The sequence below is a fragment of the Hordeum vulgare genome, chromosome 2H, assembly GCF_904849725.1.
Source record: "Hordeum vulgare subsp. vulgare chromosome 2H, MorexV3_pseudomolecules_assembly, whole genome shotgun sequence".
Taxonomy (NCBI): domain Eukaryota; kingdom Viridiplantae; phylum Streptophyta; class Magnoliopsida; order Poales; family Poaceae; genus Hordeum; species Hordeum vulgare.
The window spans coordinates 153,489,036-153,514,248 of record NC_058519.1 but is presented as its reverse complement, the minus strand read 5'-3'; positions in this window follow the sequence as shown (position 1 = coordinate 153,514,248).

Here is a 25,213-nt window from a genome sequence, read left to right as displayed (position 1 = left end):
ATATGATTTATGGAAGAAGCTATGATGGAATCAGCAAACGTTTTTCTTAGGAGCATACGAAAACCTGAGAGTTGTGAAGATACGATAGATGTTTCGTTCAGCTTGCAGAACCAATGGATTATTCGAACTTCGTTCGTGGACAAAATAAATTCTGCAACGCTTGTGAGGATGCCCAAGCGTTAGAATGCGAGATTCGCTAAACCTTATACAGAGGAATGATTTGGGTGCGGAATGGATTGATCACCATGACGAGTTACTCTTATCATTTATCTTGCTATTCGGAATGGTAAATCTGAGAGACTTACCCATAGTGAGAGAAGACGTTCTTTGAAGCTTTTGTTTAAGCCTTAGAATGGTATGATGAAAGCCCCATGTACATGGCATTTGTTGTCACGCGTAGGAAATTTTACGGTGAGGATGAAGACAAGACCGCTCTCTCTGCAGGGTAACCACGAATGGTAGACCACCATGAGAACCATCGATATGTTATTTCGAATTGACCACGAGACTGTCAGTTAAGAAGACCCAGTAACGGAAGAAGCTTATATCAACGGAAGAGCACTCAATTTTGATTGAAAACGTTATGAATATAACGGGAGAGCATCACCAAAGGATTTAATATGAAGACTGTGAGGAGTCAGATACCAAAACCCAGAGGATTGTTAAAATCTTAAGGGACCAGTATCTCTCATTTTAAGTGTGGTAGCATCCAACTTTCCAGGAGATTGGATTGCTAGAAGACCCCCAAACTCTAACCTTTCTTTCTAGCCTCTTCGAATCTCGAGGACGAGATTCATTTTAAGTGTGGTAGTTTGTAACATCCCAAAATTATAATTTTTGGAATGTTAATATAATTATTATTAGATTGTTTGTTGGTTGCCTGAGTGATTGAAACTTGTGGAAATTTGAAACTTTTCAAAACTTTTGAATGAGAGGGAATAAAATGACTTTCCCCATCTCCGGTGAACTCAAATTCAATCTTTTAAAAGCAAAGAGAGAAGATGACATGACTTCTTCAACTATAAAGAATTTGAACGGAGATATTTGCATTGAATTCTTTTGCATTTCCATTCGTTTTCTTCGTGCAAGAAATGCGGGGAAATACATTCTAGAGAGGAGGAACATGACCCTCGAACCCACGGGCATTTTCAAAGTTATTTGAACCCTCAAACTTAGAGGTTCATTTGAAAATTATTTGCAAAAGAAAATAAACCTATTAGGCAATTTTGTGAAAATAATTTTTTCTGAAGTTTTTATTTTTGCCGTGGAAAAATGCCCATCATCTATATTTCATTTTTCTGATAATTTTAGTATATAGAAACTCTTTATTCCAAATTGATTTGAATTCCCTTTTATCATTTTAGTTTCCTAGTTTTAAAAATAGGAAAGGAATCCCTTTTTATTTGGAAAGACCTGCTGGCCCATTAAGAGCTTTCCTTTTTTCTCTGGCCCAGGAAGATTTTCTTCCTCCTCTGTTTCCTCTCACGTCACAGAAAGCTTTCCTTCCATGGAGAGAAGAATCCCCACCTCCGGGATTCGCGAAGCACCTTCCCTCCTAGCGCCTCCCGTCGCCTCTATAAGAACCCCCATGGCCTCCTCGTTCCATTCCCGTTGAAACCATCCCCTCTCCTCGCCTCTAGCTCGCGCCCCATCTCGCCGGAGTCGGCACCAGAGAACATCACAGGAGCTCCTCCACCTCGTCACCCCCCTGCACCCTCCCCTCCCTGCCGAGCCCATCTCACCCTTCGGCCCCTCCCCCTGCATCCCTCCCCTGCCGCACCTCCTCCACCACCCCACCCTGTCGGCGACACCCCCTGCTCCCCTCCCCCATCACCCCGACCAGCAGCTTCCAGGTCCCGTCGCCCCCCCCCCTGCAGGTCCCCTCCACCTGCCTCCCTCCCCCCAGGAACCTCCACCGCCCCCCTGCCACCCCACCTCCTCCACCGGATCCCTTCCCCACCCTCGCCGGCCACCCCCACCCTCGCCGGAGAAGGCTCCAGCACGGGAGAAACTCCCAGCCACGGTAAGGCTCCCTCCTTTTTTTTCTTTTTCTTTTACTTGTTTTGTTTTTTTTTGTTTAGTTTTACCCTTAGATCTATTTTCAACGGTGTAGATTAGAGTAGATAACCTTTCGGTTTTTAAACAAAAATCGCACAGGTTTTTATTCACCTAAATTTTAGCCAGAGAATTTTTCTTATTTAGCGGCCATTCGCTGTTTAGCCTATACAGCAAACACCCGTAGCCAATCAGTGGGCGCCACGTGTGTGTAGCAATTATTCTCTTTTTCTGTCTAGTTCCAAAAACAGAAAAGTTTCTGTTTTGTTTTGGCCATAACTTTTGATCCCGAAGTCCAATGATAGTGATTCTTTTTCCAGTAGATCTAAAATTTCCTTTAGTTTTTAAAAATATATAATTTGTGTATGTTTGAAATCTTAAAATATAACTTAGATCAGATTTAGTTTAAACCTTGTTTTGCCTATTACAGGAGTTTAAAAATAGATTTTAATTTGATTCCTTTTGGTACTGATCACTAGTGATCTTATTTATAAGTAGTAGAATTTCAGATTTGTTTGAGTATCTTAGCTCACTGTTTCATGTGAAACAATTTCTGTTTTACCTCTTTTAGGATTTCGGCTAATTCCTTTTCTATCTTTGTTTTAAAATATTTTCTTTATTATTTTAGAAAGATTTTTCATGTTTTGTTTATGTTAGTTAACAGCAGTTTTGCAACAAGTTTTTATTTTATTTTTATTTGTTATCATGAAATCAATTCTAGTTCCTTAGTAACTTGCAATTGGTTTCCCCGTGTTTCAAAACCCGTTCGGGAATACTCTCAAATAGTTTTGTCAAAAAAATACTCTATTTTATCTTAGTTAGATTTATATCTTAGTTCCTTGTTATTATTATCTGTTAGACAAAACTATTTAGTGTTTGACATAGTAGAAGACTCCCTAGTCTTATTTGAAGTTCCTTTCGGTTTTCTATTTCGCTCTTTCTTTTGTTTTGATTGCTAGAATGATTGCTAGTATGAGTGCTTATGTGAATGATATATTTGTTATATAGATTTCATCGGAGAGTGACGAGTAGTCTATCAAGTTATTTCTCGAGAAATTCTTCTTCGTCAACATCACCAGGCAAGTCACTTTGATCATACTATCACCTATGTTTTATGCATCGTAGTTCTACCATCCTATGCCCAATTGCATGCTGAGTAGGTACTTGGAAATTTTAGTATAGATTGTAGTATCATGTGGTAGGCACACAACAACCCCGATACTTGGCCCCGAGACGACAAAGTTCATATTGCTATGCTTGAGTAGACGGGATTTCGGTTGAGTGCATAACACGAGTGATGCGAGGTTGATTAAATAATCAAGACCGGTTAAGACAAGACTTTTCAAGACCTCGGACGCAATGCAACTCTGGGTGAAGGACGGTTCTTCGGCTCCCTGGAGAACCCAGTGGATGACCAGGGATGCTGGAGAGGCCATGACATCCTGCGGAAAGCTTCACCCAGGCTCAAAGAGACGGGCGGATATTTTCAAGACCCAAGGCTTACCTGCACAGCCACAAGTCATTATGGGCTCTGGCTTGGTTGGACAACGCGGCGACTCTGGACAGGCGGTGCTAGCAGATGTGGAAGAACGGTAGGAATGGATGGGCACCGACAGGGATTCAGAGGGACCTGTTGAAAGACCATGTTTTGATCATCCAGTCTTTAAACACCCTGAAGTGCGAGGACATACACGGAGGCGATCAAATCTTGTGGGGAACGTGTGCAAAACTCTGGAGAGTACTCAAACCTAATCGATTAGCCGTGTCCACGGTCATGGACAAGTTGAGCCAAAGGAACTGAAGTTATCTGAAATTCTCAACACAAATAATAGTATTGATGTGGGAATTATTGACAACTCGGGTACGAGAACTGGTTGGCGGAACCATCTCATTAACAACCAACAATGTAGTAACATTTTGCTTTTAGCCCTCTCTTGACGTAGGAGAAAACTTGCTTTTTTCGCTAAAAACTTATAACACCACCTGCCATATAAGCATATAGTATAGATGATATTTTACCCCCTCTCATATGTGACTTGCCGGCATATTCAATATGTTGACCTACACGGCTGCAACGTCTTATGTTGCAGATATTTTCTTCGACGAGTAAGTGTACGATTCAGGGTTACGGTCCACACTCAACCTGTCGTTGGTGTTATTTGGGACTCCACTCCCTTGACTGCTTCCGCTGAGATATTTAAGGTATATATCAGTTTTACGCTATTTACATGTGATTGCACTTTGATATATACATTGATGTACTGTGTGTGCCAGCATACTGATCCAGGGATGGCACAGAAACACGGAGGCTTGACTCGTCTTGAGTCGGGTCGCTACAAATGAGAAACATTCCAACGGAGAGTTGACTCTCCTTCACTGATGTTCTTACCGGTTCGAAAATCGATCAGGTAATACGAACAGTTGTTGAGATTTTTCTAACAATAAACGGTCATTTCTAGGGTGGTGAAAGTTTAGGCATCGCTGTTTGATCTTCGATGATCCGGAGCACCAAGTCGCCTTCCTGAAAGGTTTGGCTTTTAACCCTACGGTTGTGGTAGCGATGCAGGTCTTGTTGGTATATGGCTGACTGTCGTGATTTTGTCACGACAGATATACTCCTGAGAGGACTTCAAGGTGGGGGCATCCCAACCATGTGGTGACTCAAAGGGGTTAGCTGGGAGCAAGAGACAATTTTACCCAGGTTTGGCCCCTCAGATTGAGGTAAAAGCCTGCTATGTGTATATTGTTGTGGAAATCGATTAGAAGGGTGCGGGTTCGCTTGACCTGGCTCTCAATTGATGTTAACTTAAATCTACCAGCCCTGGAGACTCGCCTTTATATACAGGTCGAGGATCTAGATTTACAAGAGCCCAGGTCATGTTACGATTCGTGACTTGGTGTGTCTCTAACTCGCCCTGCCCCTTAAGCAAGGAAACTCCTGGCGACCCTTCTCCCGGATGGGCCGTGAGTCGCCCTCTTCATGTTTTGGGCCGCAGCCGGCTCTCGCTGTAAACACCTTGTGCCTTCTGCTTCATAACTCAGGGCCCGTCTTGAGTATGAATGTTGAGCCACCATCATCTTGACCCGCCCCCCTAGGGCGGGTCTCATGGCGGGATAATATCGCCAACATTAGGCCACAGATTGACTTGAACTTGTTCACGTAAATGAAACTTTATTACACTTTTGGCGGCTCAAACATAATCCCAACTTGTCCCCAATGACCAAAATACCGGGTTATGAACTCCCCTTGATTTTTTGTTCCACTTGTTAATGACGTCAGTTATCCCGAGATTTTAGGAATCTTCATGACGTCACTCCACGGACTTCTTTGGTCTATCTGTTTAGCCCGATAATCGAGGCGCCATCAATTCCGAGATTTACCGCGCCTCCTAGATTCCCGGGCCTGCCATTTCCATTTCCCCTCTCAGCCTTTAAATACCGATAGGGGCATATCTTTTACTTTTACCCCACTCTTCTTCTTCGTCTTCTACCTTTAGCTCAAGTCTGTGATGCGCCGCCTCTACGCCTCCCATCGACGAGCACTCTGGTACAAGGGCTCCGCCGCCGCGCAGCTTCTGCTCCGAACCGCAAACTCCTTCCGCCTCCGTTGACGCCATCAGGTAAGGCTTCGTTTCTCGCATTACATCTTCTTAAGTCACCCACCATAGCTCACCGGAGTTCTTAGGGTTCGTCCCGCCGCCATTGATAGCACAGTCTATTTGTCCCCTTAACAAAAATGTTTCCCGACGATAGGTGTCGAGATGAATACGAATCTAAATCTCGCATAGACTTCATGAATATTTTGCGGGAACCTCATGAACATTAGTTATTGCCACCCTCGTATTTTACTCCCATCTGGAGCCATTAAATTCCTTTTTTTGTAATTTTGGTAGATCCATCTTTCTATATGTTTTGGTAGAAAACTATTTATCCAATACTTAGTGGAATCCGATATCACAGTTCCTTCGTAAACCAGTGTTACTGTCACACAAGCCAGTTAGACATTCTGTAACTTGCCATTGCTACTGCAACAAAAGACCTTCCAACGGCGCCAAAAATAGGCACGTCGACGGGAGAATACTTGGCTTGATCTTTCTGCTGCGGCTACGCCTTAAGTGATTTCCTAGGCAAGTGTGCAAAGGATTTCCCCCATGGCCTTGGAGCCTTATGTTGGTGTTCCCTCGAAGCGGAAAGTGTGATGTAGCATAGCGGTGGTAAGAATTTCCCGCAGTTTGAGAACCAAGTTATCAATCCAGTGGAGGAGTATCTCAAGATCCTGCACAAACACAAAAACTTGCTCCCAACGCTATGAAGGGGTTATCAATGTCATGGTGGTAGTTGCGTGGCAGTATCTTACGATCATGCTAGCTATCTTACGATCATGCAATGGCAATGTAGACGTGGCGGCACATGTCATGGTGGTAGTTGCGTGGCAGTATATCTCGGAATGACTTTGAAAAAGCCATAGTAGGTAGGTATGGTGGCCGTTTTGAGGGAGGCTAATGGTGGGTTTTGTGCACCGGCAAAAGTTGCACGGCACTAAGAAGACAGCGATGGTGGAAGGTGAAAGTGCATCTAAACCATGGACTCAACATTAGTCATGAAGAACTGATATACTTGTTGCTAAAGTTTTATTAGTAATCGAAACAAAGCAATCAACGCATACTCCTAGGGGAAGGGTTGGTAGGTATAAACCATCACGCGATCTCGACCGCCACGCAAAGGATGATAATCAATAGACTAATCATGCTCAGATTTCATCACATAGCGGTTTGCCATACGTGCATGCTACGGGAATCACTAACTTCAACACAAGTATTTCTAGATCCACAACACCTTACTAGCATGACTTCAATATTACCATAACCACAACTCAAAACTAATTGAGATGAATCAAACTTCTCTAACTATTCAATGCACATGAAGGTGGAAGTTTTCGTATCCCTTTGGATAACTACCCCTTTTGAGACTACTTTCAAAGAATAGATCAACTACCAAGCCACGCACCACTGTGCTCTAAAAGATATAAGTGAAGCACATAGAGCAAAAGTATCTAGCTCAAAAGATATAAGTGAAGCACATGTGAGCTGGATTGTCTACCAAAAGATATAAGTGAAGCTCGACAAAATCACGGTGTGTGCATGTCTCTCTCTCTAGGTGTGCAGCAAGGATGATTGTGATACAACAAAAATAAAAGACTCCTACGATACAAGACGCTCCAAGCAAAAATACATAACATCTGGTGAATAAAAATATAGCCCCAAGTAACGTTACCGATGGATTGAAGACGAGAGAGGGAATGCCTTCTCGGGGCATCCCCAAGCTTAGGCTTTTATAGCATCCTTGAATCTCTTGGGGTGCCTTGGGCATCCCCAAGCTTGAGCTCTTGCCACTCTTTATCTCTTTGTCCATAAGAACTTCACCCAAAACTTGAAAACTTCACAACACGAAACTTAAACAGAAACTCGTGATAACATTAGTACAAGAAAGCAAACCAACACTTCCTTAGGTACTGTAGCAAACTTAAATTCTACTTGTGGTGATGTTGGGTTACTGTACTTTCAATATTCCATTTCTAATACCCCCCGATACTATCCATAGTTTCATCAAAATAAGCAACCAACACAACAAAAACAGAATATGTTAACAGCTGACCATTATGTAGCAATCTGTATATTTCGTATACCTGTGGTACTTCAAAAATTCTGAAACATTACGAAAGTCTGAAGAATTTGCATACAAATCAGCATAAAAAATAATCGACTCAAAATCTCTTACAGAAAAAAATGAAAATTCTTTTCGTGAGCAGAAAGTTTCTATCTTTTCCAGCATGACCAAACGACCATCCCCAAGACTAATCATAACGGTTTTGCTTGGCACAAACGCAAAAAGAAACACAAAAGAACACAATCATAACAGAATTTTGAAAGTCTGGAGAACACAAAACAGAAAGAATAAGGATAGATTCGTTGGGTTGCCTCCCAACAAGCGCTTTTGTTTAACGCCCTTAGCTAGGCATTCAATGATGCTCTCACAAAAGACAAGAATTGAAGCACAACGAGAGCATCCTAAAGCATGTGAAAATCACATTTAAGTCTAACATACTTCCTATGCATAGGCCTTGTATAGGAAAACAGATTGTCAAGACAACCAATAGTTGCCACATGCAAGGAAGAACAAAGAGACAATAGCAATCTCCACATCATGAAAGGTGATTTGGTAACATGAAAGTTTCTACCAAAATATTTTCCTCTCTCAAAGCAATTACATGTGGGATCATATTATAATTCAACAATATAGCTATCCCATAGGATATTCTTTTCATGATCCACATGCATGCAAAGTTGACGCTCTTCAAAAATATTGGGATTATCATCAAATAAAGTCATGACTTCTCCAATCCCACCTTTAGTATTGTTGCAAATATCATATTCATCATGAGGTTTGAATAAATTTTCAAGATCATAAGAAAGATCATCACCCCAATCATGATTATTGCAACAAGTAGTGGACAAAGCAAAACTAGCATCCCCAAGCTTAAGGTTTTGCATAATTTCAGCATGATTACCACTAATAGAATTTATAGTAAAACCATTATAACAAAAAAACCTTCCAACGGCGCCAGAAATAGGCACATCGACGGGAGAATACTTGGCTTGATCTTTCTGCTACAGCTACGCCTTAAGGGACTTCCTAGGCAAGTGTGCAAAGGTTTTCCCCTTTGGCCTTGGAGCCTTGCGTTGGTGTTCCCTCGAAGCGGAAAGGGTGATGTAGCGTAGCGGTGGTAAGTATTTCCCTCAGTTTGAGAACCAAGGTATCAATCCAGTGGAGGAGTATCTCAAGATCCTGCACAAACACAAAAACTTGCTCCCAACGCTATGAAGGGGTTGTCAATCCCTTATAGATTGTTTGCCAAGTGAGAACTGAAAGCAACAAGGTAACAAAGCAAAGTAAAAGCAGAGATGTAAACGATGGATGTGAATAGACCCGGGGGCCGTAGTGTTTACTAGTGGCTTCTCTCATGAAAGCAAGTAGATGGTGGGTGAACAAATTACTGTCGAGCAATTGATAGAACCGCGCAAAGTCGTGACGATATCTATGCAGTGATTATTTATGTAGGCATCACGTCCAAAACAAGTAGACCGATACTGTCTGCATCTACTACTATTACTCCACACGTCGACCGCTATCCACCATGCACCTAGTGTATTAAGTCCATAAGAACAGAGTAACGCCTTAAGCAAGATGACATGATGTAGAGGGATAATCTCAAACCAATGATAAAAACCCCATCTTTTTACCCTTGATGGCAACTACTTGATGTGTGCCTTGCTGCCCCTACTGTCACTGGGAAAGGTCACCACATGGTAGAACCCAAAACCAAGCACTTCTCCCATTGCAAGAATCATAGATCTAGTTGGCCAAACAAAACCCAAGACTCGGAGAGACTTACAAGGATATCAAATCATGCATATAAGAAATCAGCAAAGACTCAAATATATATCATAGATAATTTCATCACAAATCCACAATTCATCGGATCTCGACAAACACACCGCCAAAGAAGATTACATCGGATAGATCTCCATGAAGATCATGGAGAACTTTGTATTGAAGATCCAAGAGAGAGAAGAAGTCATCTAGCTACTAACTACGGACCCGTAGGCGTGAAGTCAACTACTCACGAGTCATTGGAGGGGCGATGATGATGATGAAGAAGCCCTCCAACTCCAAAGTCTCCTCCGGCAAGGTGCCGGGAAGGGTCTTTAGATGAGATCTCGCAGAAACGGAAGCTTGCGGTGGCGGAAAAGTATTTTCGAGGCTCCCCTGATTTTTTCCGGAATATTTGGGAATTTATAGGCCAAAGACCTAGGTCAGGGGGCGGCCAGGGAGGCCACAAGCCTTCCCACCGCCGCCTCCCCCTGGTGGCGGAGTGGGGGCTTGTGGGCTCCCTGGAGCCCACCTGGCTTGGCCCAAAGGCCCCCTGGTCTTCTTCCGTTCGGGAAAAAATCATTTCGGGGTTTTTCTTCCGTTTGGACTCCATTCCAAAATCAGATCTGAAAAGAGTCAAAAACACGGAAAAAACAAGAACTGGCACTTGGCACTGAATTAATAAGTTAGTCCCGAAAAATATATAAAAGGTACATAAAACAACCCAAGAAGACAAGATAACAGCGTGAAACCCTTAAAAATTATAGATACGTTTAAGACGTATCAGCCATCTCCGTGAGCCGCCTTGTATTCAGGTGACTCAAATATTATGAACTTATTTATTGCCTACTTCCTGAACTCCTCCTTTCTCCCAACGATTTTCACTTGCTAGAATAACCCGCCAACCATACTTATGCAGCTCTTTCCTTTCTGAACCTTTCAGTCATGTCGAGAACATCGAAATGCAACTGGATAGACTCAGAAATTGGTGATGCCTCCTTGCAATGATGCATGTCAGTAGGGATCTTGTCTCCTAAGGAGGTAATTGGATGGAGAGACGCCGCTGGAGAAGTGCGACCTCAACCCGCCGAAGGAGAGGTTGTGGTTTTTGCTGATCATTTAGAACGAGGCTTCTCTCCTCCTGGTTCAAAATTCTTTCGAGATGCTCTCAACTTGTACAACGTTCACCCCCAAGATCTAGGTCCCAATTCAATTAGTTATTTATGCCAGTTTCAATTCTTCTGTGAAGCGTACTTAGGAATAGAACTTACCATTCCCATATTTTGGAAGTTCTTCCACTTGAACCGCCAAACATAATGAGCTGATTGCCCCAGCTTAGAACTCGGCGGAGTTACCATCCAGAGGCGGCACGAGTGCGGTTTCCTTGCTCTCACCTTGCCCACTCACCCCAAGGGTTGGGGCAAAACTTGGTTTTACTGTAAGAATACCGCATCGGCTCAAGAAAATCCCCTGTCGGGCTTCAGAGAAGAGCCCCTTCCAATGGATTTCCAACTCCCCAGTGCATTGACCCCGGAAGAACAAGCCGGCCACACCTTTGTCTGGGAAAAACTAAGAGCCTTAAACGCCAATGGCTTAACCGGGATCGACTTGATCCGATGTTGGGTGGAATGGCGCATTATGGCCATAAACCCTCGTGATGGGCTGATGTGTCATTATAATGGTGATTTGAACAGTACTCAATGCTTCACCAATGTAATGCTTGACTCTGAAGAAGTTAATAGCCTTGTGAATTAATTATGTAATGAGACCAAAGAATTATGTTGAAAAGTTGGTTTGAAACCATTCTGCATTCAAAATCAGGCTCCTGAGGTAAATATATCCAACCATAACCCGCCTTATTTGGTATTCCCTTTGTTCTTTGTAAAACTAACTTCCCCTGCTCTAGAAAAACGCACCCTTCTAGAAACGTAGACCAGTTAAGCCGCATGTTAAAAGGGTCAAGACTATACCGAAGAAGAATAAGAAAACCAAAACTGGTGCAGGCAAGTCATCTGTTGTGGGCGAGTCACAGAACATTGAATAATTATCTGAGGTAAATGTCTAGATTGTCCCCTTATTGTGCCACATGTTGTTCTAATCACCTAACTTATGCTCCGAATGATGATGTTCAAAGTGACATTAAATATGCTGAGGTAATTTCAATATCTTCGAACTCAAATATTTCCTTGGAAAGACCTAGAAGGTGGGTTTGTAGGAAACTCACTATGAATCATCCAGATGCTCATTTGGATCCTAACTTCCTTTTGAAGAAGGCTCTTTACACTCCAAAACGCCACACCCGCAGCTCCTTAGGTGATCTTATAGCGGGTCTGCCTGAGAAGACATCTGGCCGTAAACACCGCACTAAGGTGCCTTCTCTTTCTTTATCAAATATACTTTGTTTGTCATTTTGCTTAAGCTCACAAATTTTTTCCATTGTAATAGTTGTATCCTCCTTCATCTGGCGAGTCACCATCCTCAAAATTTGCCACCCCTTGTTCGTTTCCCAGGGTACGTTACTGCTGGTTTTACCAGCACTTGCTTCAATTCTTCACATGTCATTATACATAACTTAACCTTACATTTTTTAGGGCTCAAGCAAAGAAACGGAAAACCAGCGGGTCAACTCCAAATACTGAAGCACCTAAAGTAGAAGAAACAGATGCCTCTATCCATGATACTCCGGTTGAACCAGCTGAAACTTATGTTGAACATCCAGAAAGCACCGCCATGGATAATATCCCTAACATTCAAGCCGAACCACCAAAAACTGACGATGTGACCATGGATCCAAGTCAGAAAGAAAATCTCAACCCGCCAAGCCCCCTGAAGACATGAGAAGACGCCATGCTTGAAGAAGATGTTTTCCTCATTACTGGGACGGGTCATAGAATGCCAGTCCGCAATGTGTTGGCTACGCATACTGCCAAGGACGTCTCAACCAAAATATACAAAGGGAAAGCTACACTTGAGCTTCCCAATATCGAGAAGCTGAACTTTGAAGAGTTGCATAGAGGATATCTAAACCGCCTCGCCATGAGCCGGGACCTAGAAGATGTCCTCGTAAACATGATGAAGAAAAGATACAAGGTATGGTGTTGTGTAATAAAGTACCTCATATATCCCTCTGTAGCCCACAAGGGCTGGGTCATCTTCTTGAAGATGAATCGGGTCTTGTTCAATAATCATGAAAACTTCAACCTATAGCCCCCAAGGGCCGGGTCATATTCTTGAAAATGAGTCGGGTCTTGTTTAATAATCTTGAAATCTTTTACCTGTATCCCGCAAGGGCCGGGTCATCTTCTTGAAGATGAGCCGGGTCTTGTTTAATAATCTTGAGAACTTCAACCTGTAGCCCCCAAGGGCCGAGTCATCTTCTAGAAGATGAGTCGGGTCTTGTTTAATAATCTTGAGAACTTCAACCTGTAGCCCCCAAGGGACGGGTCATCTTCTTGAAGAAGAGTTGGTTCTTGTTTAATAACTTAAAAGCAAGTGCATTAGCCCCCAAGTGTCAAGTGTATTGCTTGGAATCTGCTTGAGACTTGATGTCAAATGATCAATCCGACCACGTAGTACCAAAGTAACTTATCCATCGTTCTTGATAATGTAGGAAACAATAAGTCAAGTTGACTCATCTTTGAGTGGGATGAAAAAAAGTTTGGGACGTCAACAAGACGCCAGGGCTGCGGCTGAAGAAAATTTCCAGCCACTTTGGCAGAACTTTAAAAAGCCAAGGCTGAGCACATACTATACAAAGCGTCAACTGAAGCTGAGAAAGCCACCCTGGTGAAATGTGTTGAAAACGTCGAGGGTCAACTGAAACAAGTCACAGAAGAATTGACTGTTCTTCGGCGACACCTCTCCAATATGACCAATGTTGTCTTTGGTAAGTCTTTTAGATGGTGCCTATTATAACCATTTTAAAGGACACAAAGTGCCAGGGGACTTATGTTTTATTTGCTCCTCGCAGGCCCTCGATCCACCAATCTTCGGGATGACTGTGTTGAAGCTAAAGGCACTATATACCCTGACAGAACAACTCTATGCTGCCAACTTACTCACCATCAAGGTTGTATGGGGTGACAAAGACCCGATAAAATACATCAGGGACATGCTGAGGGGATCTCAACCATACCCCAGCATATAGTGGAAATAAAGAAATCATCCGCACGAAAAGGCCTCATCACAGCTATGAGCCGGTGTTTAGCCTATGCTCCAGAACTCAAACTGGACGAACAAGCGGGCAGGTTTCCTAAGTATAAGGATGATGGCTCAGCATCTACGCAAGAATGAAAGGACCACGATGTCGCGTAGAGGGGGGTGGATAGGCGTTTTAAAAACTTCTAGCAATTTGGCTTAATCCTAACGCGGAAATAAACTACGAGGACAGTTTTCAAGCACAAATCCTAAATATACTAGGCTCAACTACGTGCACCAACAACTTGTTCTACCAAGATGAATCACAACAAGATTACTCATGAGCACAAGTAAGTTACACAACCTTACTTGAGCAGTATTACAAGATGTGTAAGTGTATGACACAAGTTAGCAAATAACACTAAACACAAGATATATCAAGAGTAGCGAGTATGAACTAAGGTATATAAAGTGTTGGCCTGACTGATTAATATTTAGAGGGAAATAACCAACACAATATAATGCGGACAACAATATGTAGTGAATTTACGCTCAAGTAACCAAGGTAAGCCACAAGCAAGGAGTTAGGGTTAGGGATAACCGAAGTCACGGAGACGAGGATGTATCCCGATGTTCACTTACTTGGAGGGAAGCTAGTCACTGTTAGAGAGGTGGATGTTACCACGAATGAACAACAACGCCACAAAGGCTCACCCTGTTCTCCCTTTGAGACAACACCACTAAGGCGTTTCTCAACCACTAGTGGTAAGCCTTTGACGTGGCTTCCAAACCCTCACAAACTTTCGGGGGTAATCACAACGGTTTGATTCCTCTCCGAAGATGTCGGGACCCCGATCCTGAATCATAAGAACCCAACCTGTAACACATCACATCACTTTGCAGCCTCACGCACGATAAACTCCAAGGCTGCCACCTTACCTTGACCGGGACCGTTTGCGTCTTTTGGCTCACGTATATGAATGTGTTGCTAGCATTCAAACGGCAAAGAACCCGGGTTGACATGACTAGTTATAAACCCAAGTGGTACATCCGTACACGGACATGCATACATAACCCAGCAAAAAAGGTGTCGGTCATCAGCGTGTGTAGACGAGTCGTAGCAAGCTACAATGACTCCATTACACCGCGTGACATTTCCCCGAAGGGACAGACACAGCAGCAAAGAAGGATACATGCCGATCAATCAATGTGTCCGGAGCAGTAGCAAGCTACCAAAGCTCGGTGGAAGCACAAAGAGGCATTTCCCCGTAAAGAGTACTACTAAAGGCAAACAACTAGATGTCGAATCCCACACATATAATCCATTTCATAACATACACACAATATGCACGATATGTGTAGATACAACATGGCATCGCAACATAACTCTATGACTCAAGCTTTTATTGAAGACTCATAAGAATCAACATAGTATGATATTACAACACGGGTCTCGTGACCCAACACTCAAGTCGTACAAACAACATGCAGAAGCAAAACATGTCTGGGTACAGACATCTACTAAAAGTGGCTGGAAGAGCCTGAAAAGCTACAACGACCCAACCAAAGGAACCAGACCTCTACCTGGGATTCCAAAGCTATTCCGATCAACATCGAACACATCGCATAGAAAATTTAATGAGACTAAATCTTCTAGGCAAAAACATAAATAAAGCAACCGTGAGTACAAAGGTACTCAGCAAGACTTACATCGGAACTATCTACACATGCATCAAGTATCAATGAAAGGATTGTGGGGTTTGATTGCAGCAACCCAACTTTGACTCTTGGCTAACCTGTATGCTCAAGGGGGTTTGCTTGCCTGACAGTTCTGAAGATTGCAATGAGTCTTCATCAGTGTCAACGATCACATCATCGGAAGAATCGTCTACCGAGAGGAAACAACACCGGCAAACAAGAAAGAACAATATTTACTTCACGGAAATGCAACACTATGATGCATGAACATGAAATGAAGATGAGAAGTGGCAGGGCTAATATAGCTACCATTTGTAGGTTGAAGCTGGATTTGAATTAGAATTCAAATATCACTTCAAGCAAGGTATTTTCCAGATACCCTTTTAATTGATTCGACCTGATGCTGAGGTATAACTTGTTTTAACATGCATGAAGATGGTATTTTGAGGTACTGATTTTCCTAGCTCAATGTTTGGTCTTGCTAATTGAAGTGGAATTCGAATATATACCAAATTCCAACTCCAATCTATTTATTAAATTTACCCTAATCATCATTTTGCCTACTTGGTGATGTTAACTTTCTCAAACATGCATTAAAATGTCATAATTAGATTCCTTGCATTTTTCTGATTATTTTTCATACATAAATTATTTTCATTGGACTTACTGATTATTTTCTATGATTTTTAGAAGTTTTCACCATTTTTCTGGAATTATTTCATAACAGAAAATTACTTATTGCGTCAGCTCTGTGTCAGCATTGCATCAGCAGGTCAACTGACCTAGTCAGAGTCAATCCTGACGTGTGGGGTCCACACATTAGTGACAGAGATTAATTAAGAGGGTTAGGTTAATCTTAATTCTTATTTTAGAGCCCTAGGGCCCACTGTCAGTAAGTCATAGCTTAACTAAATAGATATTAGGCGCTAATTAAACACCTGCCGGCTGGGCCCGCTTGTCAACGACCCACTCCGGCAAAGCTCATCACCGGTGGCCACAGAACACGGGAGCGCTGACGGATTTCCTCCTCCGGCGACCAAAAGGCCGGTGGAGGGCATCTACGCGGTCCTGGGGCTTGGCCGGATCCATTAGGGGGTGGTGGTTGGAGCAAGGGGCACAGGAGAGACGCCGGCGACGTGGTAAGCGGTGGCCGGAGCTCGGGCTCATGGCTAGCTAGCTAGGGGCGCGAGGAGCTCGGGAGAAGGGGGAAACAATGCGGTGGCTCACAGCGGTTCGGATGGGACCTACGGCGAGCTCGGGGACAGCCTGAATCAAGTGAATCGACGACGAGGACGTCCGGTAGCCGGCGGTGAAGATGGCGATGGCGGTGACGCTTGAGGGGCTTCCGGCTCGATTGCGTTGGCTGGATGGGGTGGTACGTTGTGGCGGAGACGAGGGGTGCTCGGGGAGGGCTAGCAGGGGCCAGAGAGGGCGCCGGTGAGCGCGAGCCGAGCTCGTTAATGGTGGTTGAAAGGGAAGATAGAGAGGAGAAGGGAAACATCGCTAGGGGAGGGGGAATCGGTCCAGGGGCTCATGCACATCGTCTCGGAAGCGGGATAGGGATGGAGGAGGCGCCTCCAGCGCGAAGCAGGAGGTGGAGGCCTCGGCGCATGCCACGCCTCTCCTCTTGGCGGAGGTTGAGGATGTCTCGCACTTGGGCCAGATTGGCTCCAAGTGTTGGGCCAGGTAAGTTTTCTTTCTTATTTTTTGTCTCTTATTCTGTTTTGTTTTATATTAGTGACATTTGTTTTATTTTATATTTTGGCTTCAGGCTTAAGTCAAAAATATTGAAATTGTTTTTAGGGTTTTCTTTGGATTATTTCTGGCTCCACAAAAAGATTCATCATTTTTTAAAAGACTACAAAATATTTATAGAAATTTAGTCATCAATTTCAGGGGAATTAAGATTAAATTAAAATGAAAAAAGAGTTGTTAAAAAGTTTATCACCTCTGGTATGTTGTTTCGAACATTTATCAAAAAGGGTGAACATTTTTGGAGGCCATTTGGGTTTATTGAAAATAATCCTTGTTGAACCTATTTCTATATTATTTATTGCTAGGTTTTGATCATCCCCATTTAGGGTTCAAAAGGATTTTAACATGATGCATGGATGTTTTCTAATGCAACCAAAAATAAAAACAACAGCACAATCTAGGGTTGTGACAACTCACCCCACTAAACAAGAATCTCGTCCCGAGATTCAAGCGTAGGGTAGGAGTAAATAGGGGACACTAGCTATCACAATCTTCGCGATCCAGTTGCCCTTCCCAAAGATGTTGATTCATTGCATCATGTTGATCTTGGCATCTTTATCTTGAGGTCTTCAGCTAATCACGACGATAAAAGAACAGGAAGACTCTACAAGACTCGTTCTCCTCAAAGATCGAGCAACTCCAGATCAACTCATAGAATGAGACGTAGGAACGTCCCTTGAGCTGAGACACAACACACATATAAAAAACGAGGAAATAAAGCATATGACAAAGGTTCAACTGGTAGGCAACAATTCCACGCTTAAAATAGATGGTAACAAGGTTTTTCAAAGTAGCGAGAATTAAGTTGCCCTTCATACCGTAACGGGGCACCTTAGGAGGGTGACTCGTAGAGTTATTTCCTTAAGTGGCAAAAAGAATTACTTTTGATACAATATCATTGAAACTCTTCATACCAGGGTAAGGCAATTTACAATTGATCGTTCGAAGGAATTCGAAAGAATGGCATACTCAGGTCGGAAAGAAACTGGAGTTATAGGACAACTCGGCAAATGGAAGGCACATTCCAATTGATACCGAGGATATAACCTAGTGTCTGAGCATTCTCTCAAGAACTTGAGCATTTCCATATTCATCCAAGTTTTACCAATATACGTGCCAAGATCTTGGTGACACAACATACTACCATGATGAACAGTGATGGAGGATGCAGATGCAAAGGAAGACAACACTTTCTCAGATTTCTCCTTAGCTATGCCAAGGGGACGAAATCTGGTTAATCGACCGAGAGACATTTATCACTGCGCTTCTAATGTTCTCCTTGATGTACTAGCACAACAAAGTCATAGGTCATGCTTGATATTTAGTACATCAAGTATAGGTCGGACTTTTGGGCTCAAGGAAGTCCATGAAGAACAACTTCCAACTTAAGTCGTACAAGGTCCTCACGGGGAGATGGCTAAGGTTTCTGATGCGAGATATTATAATATTAAGTCTTCCGGCTAGGTGTCTTAGCCACGACATCACTTTAGTGGGTTAGAGAGAGACCATTATTATAATCCTTGGGAAGCGTTACAACCATCATATCTACCTGAGATTCAGATCTGGTTGGTGATATGATGTTTCAGACTCAGCATGTCTGAAAATAAAGTTTACAACACAATTCGACGAGATGACGCTGTGAGATTCTCGGGAAATGAACTACGGAAGCAAACTCCAAAATATGAGCTGGATTGCAGGACACATGTGAACACACTGCCCAAGGCAATGATGACCACCTGAAAAGTCTTACAACAAAACACTACCGAGTTCTGGGTGGGAACCATCATTGCGGATGTCAAGTCCTTACATAAGTCTGGATTATCTCTTATGAAGGAACCTATTTCCCTTATACAACTCAATCAGTGGCTTGGTGTTCTTGGAATTACATATGGAGTGGAGATGATCAGTCTATCAAACCATAGAACACTTCGCACGTGCGCGACTGACTTGGGATGATTCCGAGGAAAACAAATTAACTTTTCTCGAATTCACGATGGAAACTTGCATAAATTCCACGTGAATGGAGAAGAAGTCACTTCTTACACCTAACATAAACCTGGTGCTCGAGACACGAAGACAATGTCTACAAAGTTTCCAGCACTAGCTTAATGTCCAACATAAATCATGGATCAATTGAAACTGTTGCCGATGGGCTCAACAACAATTCATCGAGATAGCCATATAAATGGATTTCCACAACGATGTGAGCAAGATAATAGCATTGGTTAGATCAAAGAATATAATGGTCTATACTCCAGGAAATCCACGAGTAAGACATCGTTACTAAAATCTTTGGTTCTGAGTTTGATTTGACAATAGCCCATACTCAAATCAAAATTGGACAAGATAATATATGCAACAATTGATCACACGAATCAACTGATGACAATATCATCTTCTTCAAGACTCGCACAACAGGAAAAATATCCCTTTTAAATGAGCTAAGTTTAGTTGAAGCTTTTATCTTCCAACTCTCCAAGTTGTTGTTTAGCTTAACCGACTAGCTCGGGGGTGTCCAACACGGATTCTTGGAGAAGATGGCTTATAGGGGAACCAACATGATCATGAGCTCTATCGTAACAGACAGGAAACTACCTGGTAATACTTTTCAGAAGATATTCAGAAAACCACGAACCACCAATATGGTTTTAAATTCGGTAACAATCTCGCTTTTCAGGGAAAGATGATATGATCAAAAAGCGAAGGAATGACACAATCCTAACCCATTGACCGAAAAGTGCACAATGTAACATGGACTAGGCAACACGGTCATTCTTAGGATGACGATTCAATAACCATGACCATAAGAGTGAATTTATTGTCCATTAACTTACTAAGCAATGGCATTGCTAGGAGTATTGATTTCACACATCATGGTTCACTTGTCGATATTTCAGTTACAACCCACACGGAAACCGAGGGATGAACAATGATAGCGAGAAGTACCACTTTATCAAGAGTTCATAACAGGGGTGCAATTCTCACGACATCCTTGACACAACAGGGTAATACTCCCTGATAGAACATAACAAAAGCTAGATTAGCATTTTGATCAGCGGAGTACAACTACTTTGACCCAATCCAAGAAATGGATGAGGTACTGGAGTTTTCTTCTCCTAGTCATTCGGAAATAGAACAACTTGACACACCACGGGAATAAAAGACATTGATGACACGAATGCACAACTACTCTTGACTATCCTCCCATGGATGAAGGTCAGAATACAACTAGATAGGGCCAACTCAAGAGCACACGATTTCTCGAGTTGTGGATGCATAGATTAGCATGTCGAACGAGTTCAACATAATTCCTCCAGATAAACCATGTAGAAGGGCGGAGTTGGAAGAATCACAATATAGAGTAGAGAACTCATCATGAGCACTCTTGTTATGATCTTTAGTTCACGAAGAACTTCTGCCAGAGATGGTCCATGGTGTTGGAAGAATGATATACCATGAACCTTGGGAACTATAACAAGGTTACTAATCATTCCAAAGGAACTAGAAACACTATCAACAGAAGTGAGCAGAATGATCCTTGGATTCAAGAACCCAGAAATAGAATACCTACTAGCTAAATAACATCATGGGATGTTGTAAAAAATGATGGCCAGAATTATCACACTGGGAACAAGAACATATCTAGACTATTGGGTAGTTTTCGAGGTAACATGTTTTCCTAATACTTCAACAAAACGTTGAGTTAATAGAGTACCTCAACACAATGGTTAGTGTGCTTTGTCTCGCCAAAAAGACATTAACTCGGGATGAGAGGATTTGCAATTGCATCAGATTATTTAGAAACCTTGGAAAACTCGAACAACATAACGGTTGTACGGGCATGAAATATAAGGCAACCTGCAAGAAAACTAACAACATAATAATTGAATTCTTATGGAGACACTGATCCTGAGGACAACAACTACCCTATAGACCTCCAACAAAGTAACTTGTCGTCGTAATGAATAGATGAGAAAGCCTAATTCTTAGACCCCATAGAATAAAGAAGAGGATGACTCAGAATAAGAATGACACAATGAAAGTAGTAAAAGAGCCTTACGTTCCTTTCCACAAACAATTCCCTTATATAACTAAAGAGTTGCTAGACTCAACATCGACCAGTTTGGCTTGGTTATCCTACAGGCAGTCAAGCTCTGATACCAAAGTTGTCGGGACCCCGATCCTGAATCATAAGAACCCAACCTATAACACATCACATCAATTTGTGGCCTCACACACGGTAAACTCCACGGCTGCCACCTTACCTTGGCCGGGACCATTTGCGTCTTTTGGCTCACGTATATGAATCTGTCGCTAGAGCATTCAAACGACAAAGAACCTGGGTCGACATGACTAGTAATAAACCCAAGTTGTACATCCGTACATGGACATGCATACATAACACAGCAAAGCAGGTGTAGGTCATCAGCGTGTGTAGACGAGTTGTAGCAAGCTACAAGGACTCCATTACACCGCGTGACATTTCCCCGAAGGGATAGACACAGCAACAAAGAAGGATACATGCCTGCCAATCAATGTGTTTGGGTGTCGAATCCCACACATATAATGCATTTCATAACATACACACGATATGCAGGATATGTGTAGATACAACATGGCATCGCAACATAACTCTATGACTCAAGCTTTTATTAAAGACTCATAAGAATCAACATAGTATGATATTACAACAGGGGTCTCATGACCCGACACTCAAGTCATACAAACAACAAGCGGAAGCAAAACATGTCTGGGTACAGACATCTACTAAAAGTTGTTGGAAGAGCATGAAAAGCTACAACGACCCGACCAAAGAAACCAGATCTTTGTGTGGGATTCCCAAGCTATTCCGGTCAACATAGAACACATCACGTAGAACCTTTTAATGAGACTAAATCTTCTCTGCAAAAACATAAATAAAGAAACCGTGAGTACAAAGGTACCCAGCAAGACTTACATCAGAACTATCTACATATGCATCATGTATCAACGAAAGGATTGTGGGGTTTGATTGTAGCAAGCTATCTTTGACTCTTGGCTAACCTGTACTATAACTACAAGTTCTTTCTTGAGGTGGGATAGCACACACGAGTCCACATATTCACCAATTCAATACACCACTATGGATCCACTCTTGTCTCGCTACGAGAAGGCCATCCATAGCACTCACACTTATCTTGCATGTTTTAGAGTATCCATTTAAATTGTCTATGTACCACGTAATGTTTGCAAGTAGTCCATATCCGAGGACGCGGCTATTCGAACAGATTAAATCACCCTGCAGGGGTATACTTCTTCACACATGGTCTCCCCACTTAGCACCATATGCACGTCATGCATCTCGGCAACCTTCAAGCGGAAGCACTGGCGTGGGTGTCGGCCACAACCGTTAACCACACAAGACACTAGTCCAGGTTTATCGCCTATTTGAGACTGAACCCGCAAGGAAGTTCGACCGAGGTTTCCTCTACGGCCCCAAATGATGTGCGCAGGGTTCCCAAGGACCACCATCCCGGTGCCACTTGGTACACCGTGCCACTGTGTATCTACCGCACAGAAGCCTATCCCGTCGGGCAGAGCTAAATACGGCCGCCAACACTTTTCCTACAAACACCAGAAACTAATTGCAACTCCTGGACAAAGATCTAGGCAATTAATAAGCCGAGCGGGGTCATATTTCAGGGCCCAATGCATGGTAGTATGTTGTCTTGGATAACATACACAGAACTCAGTTCTTAAGGACGGTCCCAATGAGACAACCCACCATGTACTCCTACATGGCCTCTCATCGCTACCTTTACCAAATCGGATTCACACTTTTACTCTCACATTGTAGGACATGAACACAACCATTCCGATTCATCATCCAGATGGATCAGACCCGACACGACTCTATGCATAGCAGGCATTGTAAGTAGGCATGGATGAGTAAGCACAACAAGGCTCAAGCAGTTCCTACTCATGCTAAGTGGTTTCAACTATTTACTGTGACAAAATCAAGTCATGCAGAGGAATGGGTTCAACTACCGAGAACATGTAACGGTTGAATCGTGTTTGTCCTAATGCAATAAAAGAGAGCAGGAGCGAGAGAGTGGGTTTATATCAGTATGCTCAAGGGGGTTTGCTTGCCTGACAGTTCTGAAGATAGCAATGAGTCTTCATCAGTGTCAACGATCACATCATCGGAACCATCGTCTACCGAGAGGGAACAACACCGGCAAACAAGAAAGAACAATATTTACTTCACGGAAATGCAACACTATGATGCATGAACATGAAATGAAGATGAGAAGTGGCAGGGCTAATATAGCTGCCATTTCTTAGGTTGAAGCTGGATTTGAATTAGAATTCAAATATCACTTCAAGCAAGGTATTTTACAAATACCTTTTTAACTGATTCGACGTGATGCTCAATGATAACTTGTTTTAACATGCATGAAGATGGCATTTTGAGGTATTGATTTTCCTAGCTCAATGTTTGGTCTTGTTAATTGAAGTGGAATTCAAATATATTCCAAATTCCAACTCCAATCTATTTATTAAATTTACCCTAATCATCATTTTTCCTACTTGGTGATGTTAACTTTCTCAAACATGCATGAAAATGCCATAATGAGATTCCTTGCATTTTTTGATCATTTTTCATATATAAATTATTTTCATTGGACTTAAAGATTATTTTCTATGATTTTTAGAAGTTTTCGGCATTTTTCTGGAATTATTGTGACGCCCTCGATTTAATCGTACGCTAATCATACACGCAAATGCGTACGATCAAACCCAAGGACTCACGGGAAGATATCACAACACAACTCTAGACACAAATAAAATAATACATCATCTTCATATTACAAGCCATGGGCCTCGAGGTCTAGAATACGAAAGCTCGATAAACACACGAGTCAGCGGAAGCAACAAATATCTGAGTACAGACATAAAACATGGGGTACCTTAGAGAAGGCTAGCACAAAAGATACAACGATCGAACGAGGCGAGGCCTCCTGCCTGGGAATCTCCTAACTACTCCTGATCAGCAGCGGCCTCCACGTAGTAGTAGGCAACGTCGGGGTAGCAGTCGTCGGCGGCAGGGACCTCCATCTCCTGGGCTCCATCATCTGGTCGCATCAACGGATCGAGGGGACAAGGGGGGGGGGAGCAAAGCAGCGGTGAGTACTCATGCAAAGTACCCGCAAGTGTTACATCAGAACTATTCTAATTATGCATCAGTATCAAAGAAGGAGGGGTTATATGTGGACTGACTGCAGCAATGCGAGAATAGAGAGAGAAGGCCTAGTCCTATCGAAGACTAGCATCTTCAGGGTCTTGCAGCAATAGACGAGAGTGGAACAGGGGTAACACATTAATAGTCATATTGTTGCAGCAATATTAAAGTAAGGTCACGCCTAAAGATCCTCCCTCGACTCCCTCCGAGGAAGCAATCCCGAGGCAAACTAAATCCAGTTAAGTAACAATTGTAGTTGTAAAAGATCGGGGCACAACTCCAAGTCGTCCTGCAACCGTCGACACGGCTATCCGAATAGTTAATTTTCATCCGTGCAGGGGTGCACCACATGTCCCGTCACGCTCGATAACACTCTGGCTGGACATACTTTTCTGGGTCCTGCCCGGCCTCGGAATATCGACACGTCGCAGCCCGACCTAAGACTAATCAGAGAGGTGAGCCCGCCAGTCTAAATCCTAAGCGCAAAGGGTTCATGGGCCCAATTCCCCTCCGCGCTCCTGCACGATGCAAGGGCGGCTTACGTCAGTCCTAGCATCCCTTAATCACAAGCGCAATGCATCTCGGGACCACTCGGGCGCGCGCCACTACGATTGCTGACATCTGAAAAGCTTCGGCTGATACTGCGACGCCGGGTACCCATAATTCTTCCCGCGTAGCCGGTTAGTGCGAAAAGGTCTTCGACCAACCCAGATCAAATTCCCAAATCCATTAACATTTTAATTAGGCCAACTCCACCCGTCTTACAACTAATCACCAATGATCCCAGTAACATGGTCGAGTAACTGTGTGGTTGTAACATCGGTGGGAATCCGAGGTATCACCCTCGTTGTATTCTGAACGATGTACCCGTCAAGGTGGGCTTAGAGGAATCACCCTCGGGGGTCCCACACTTGA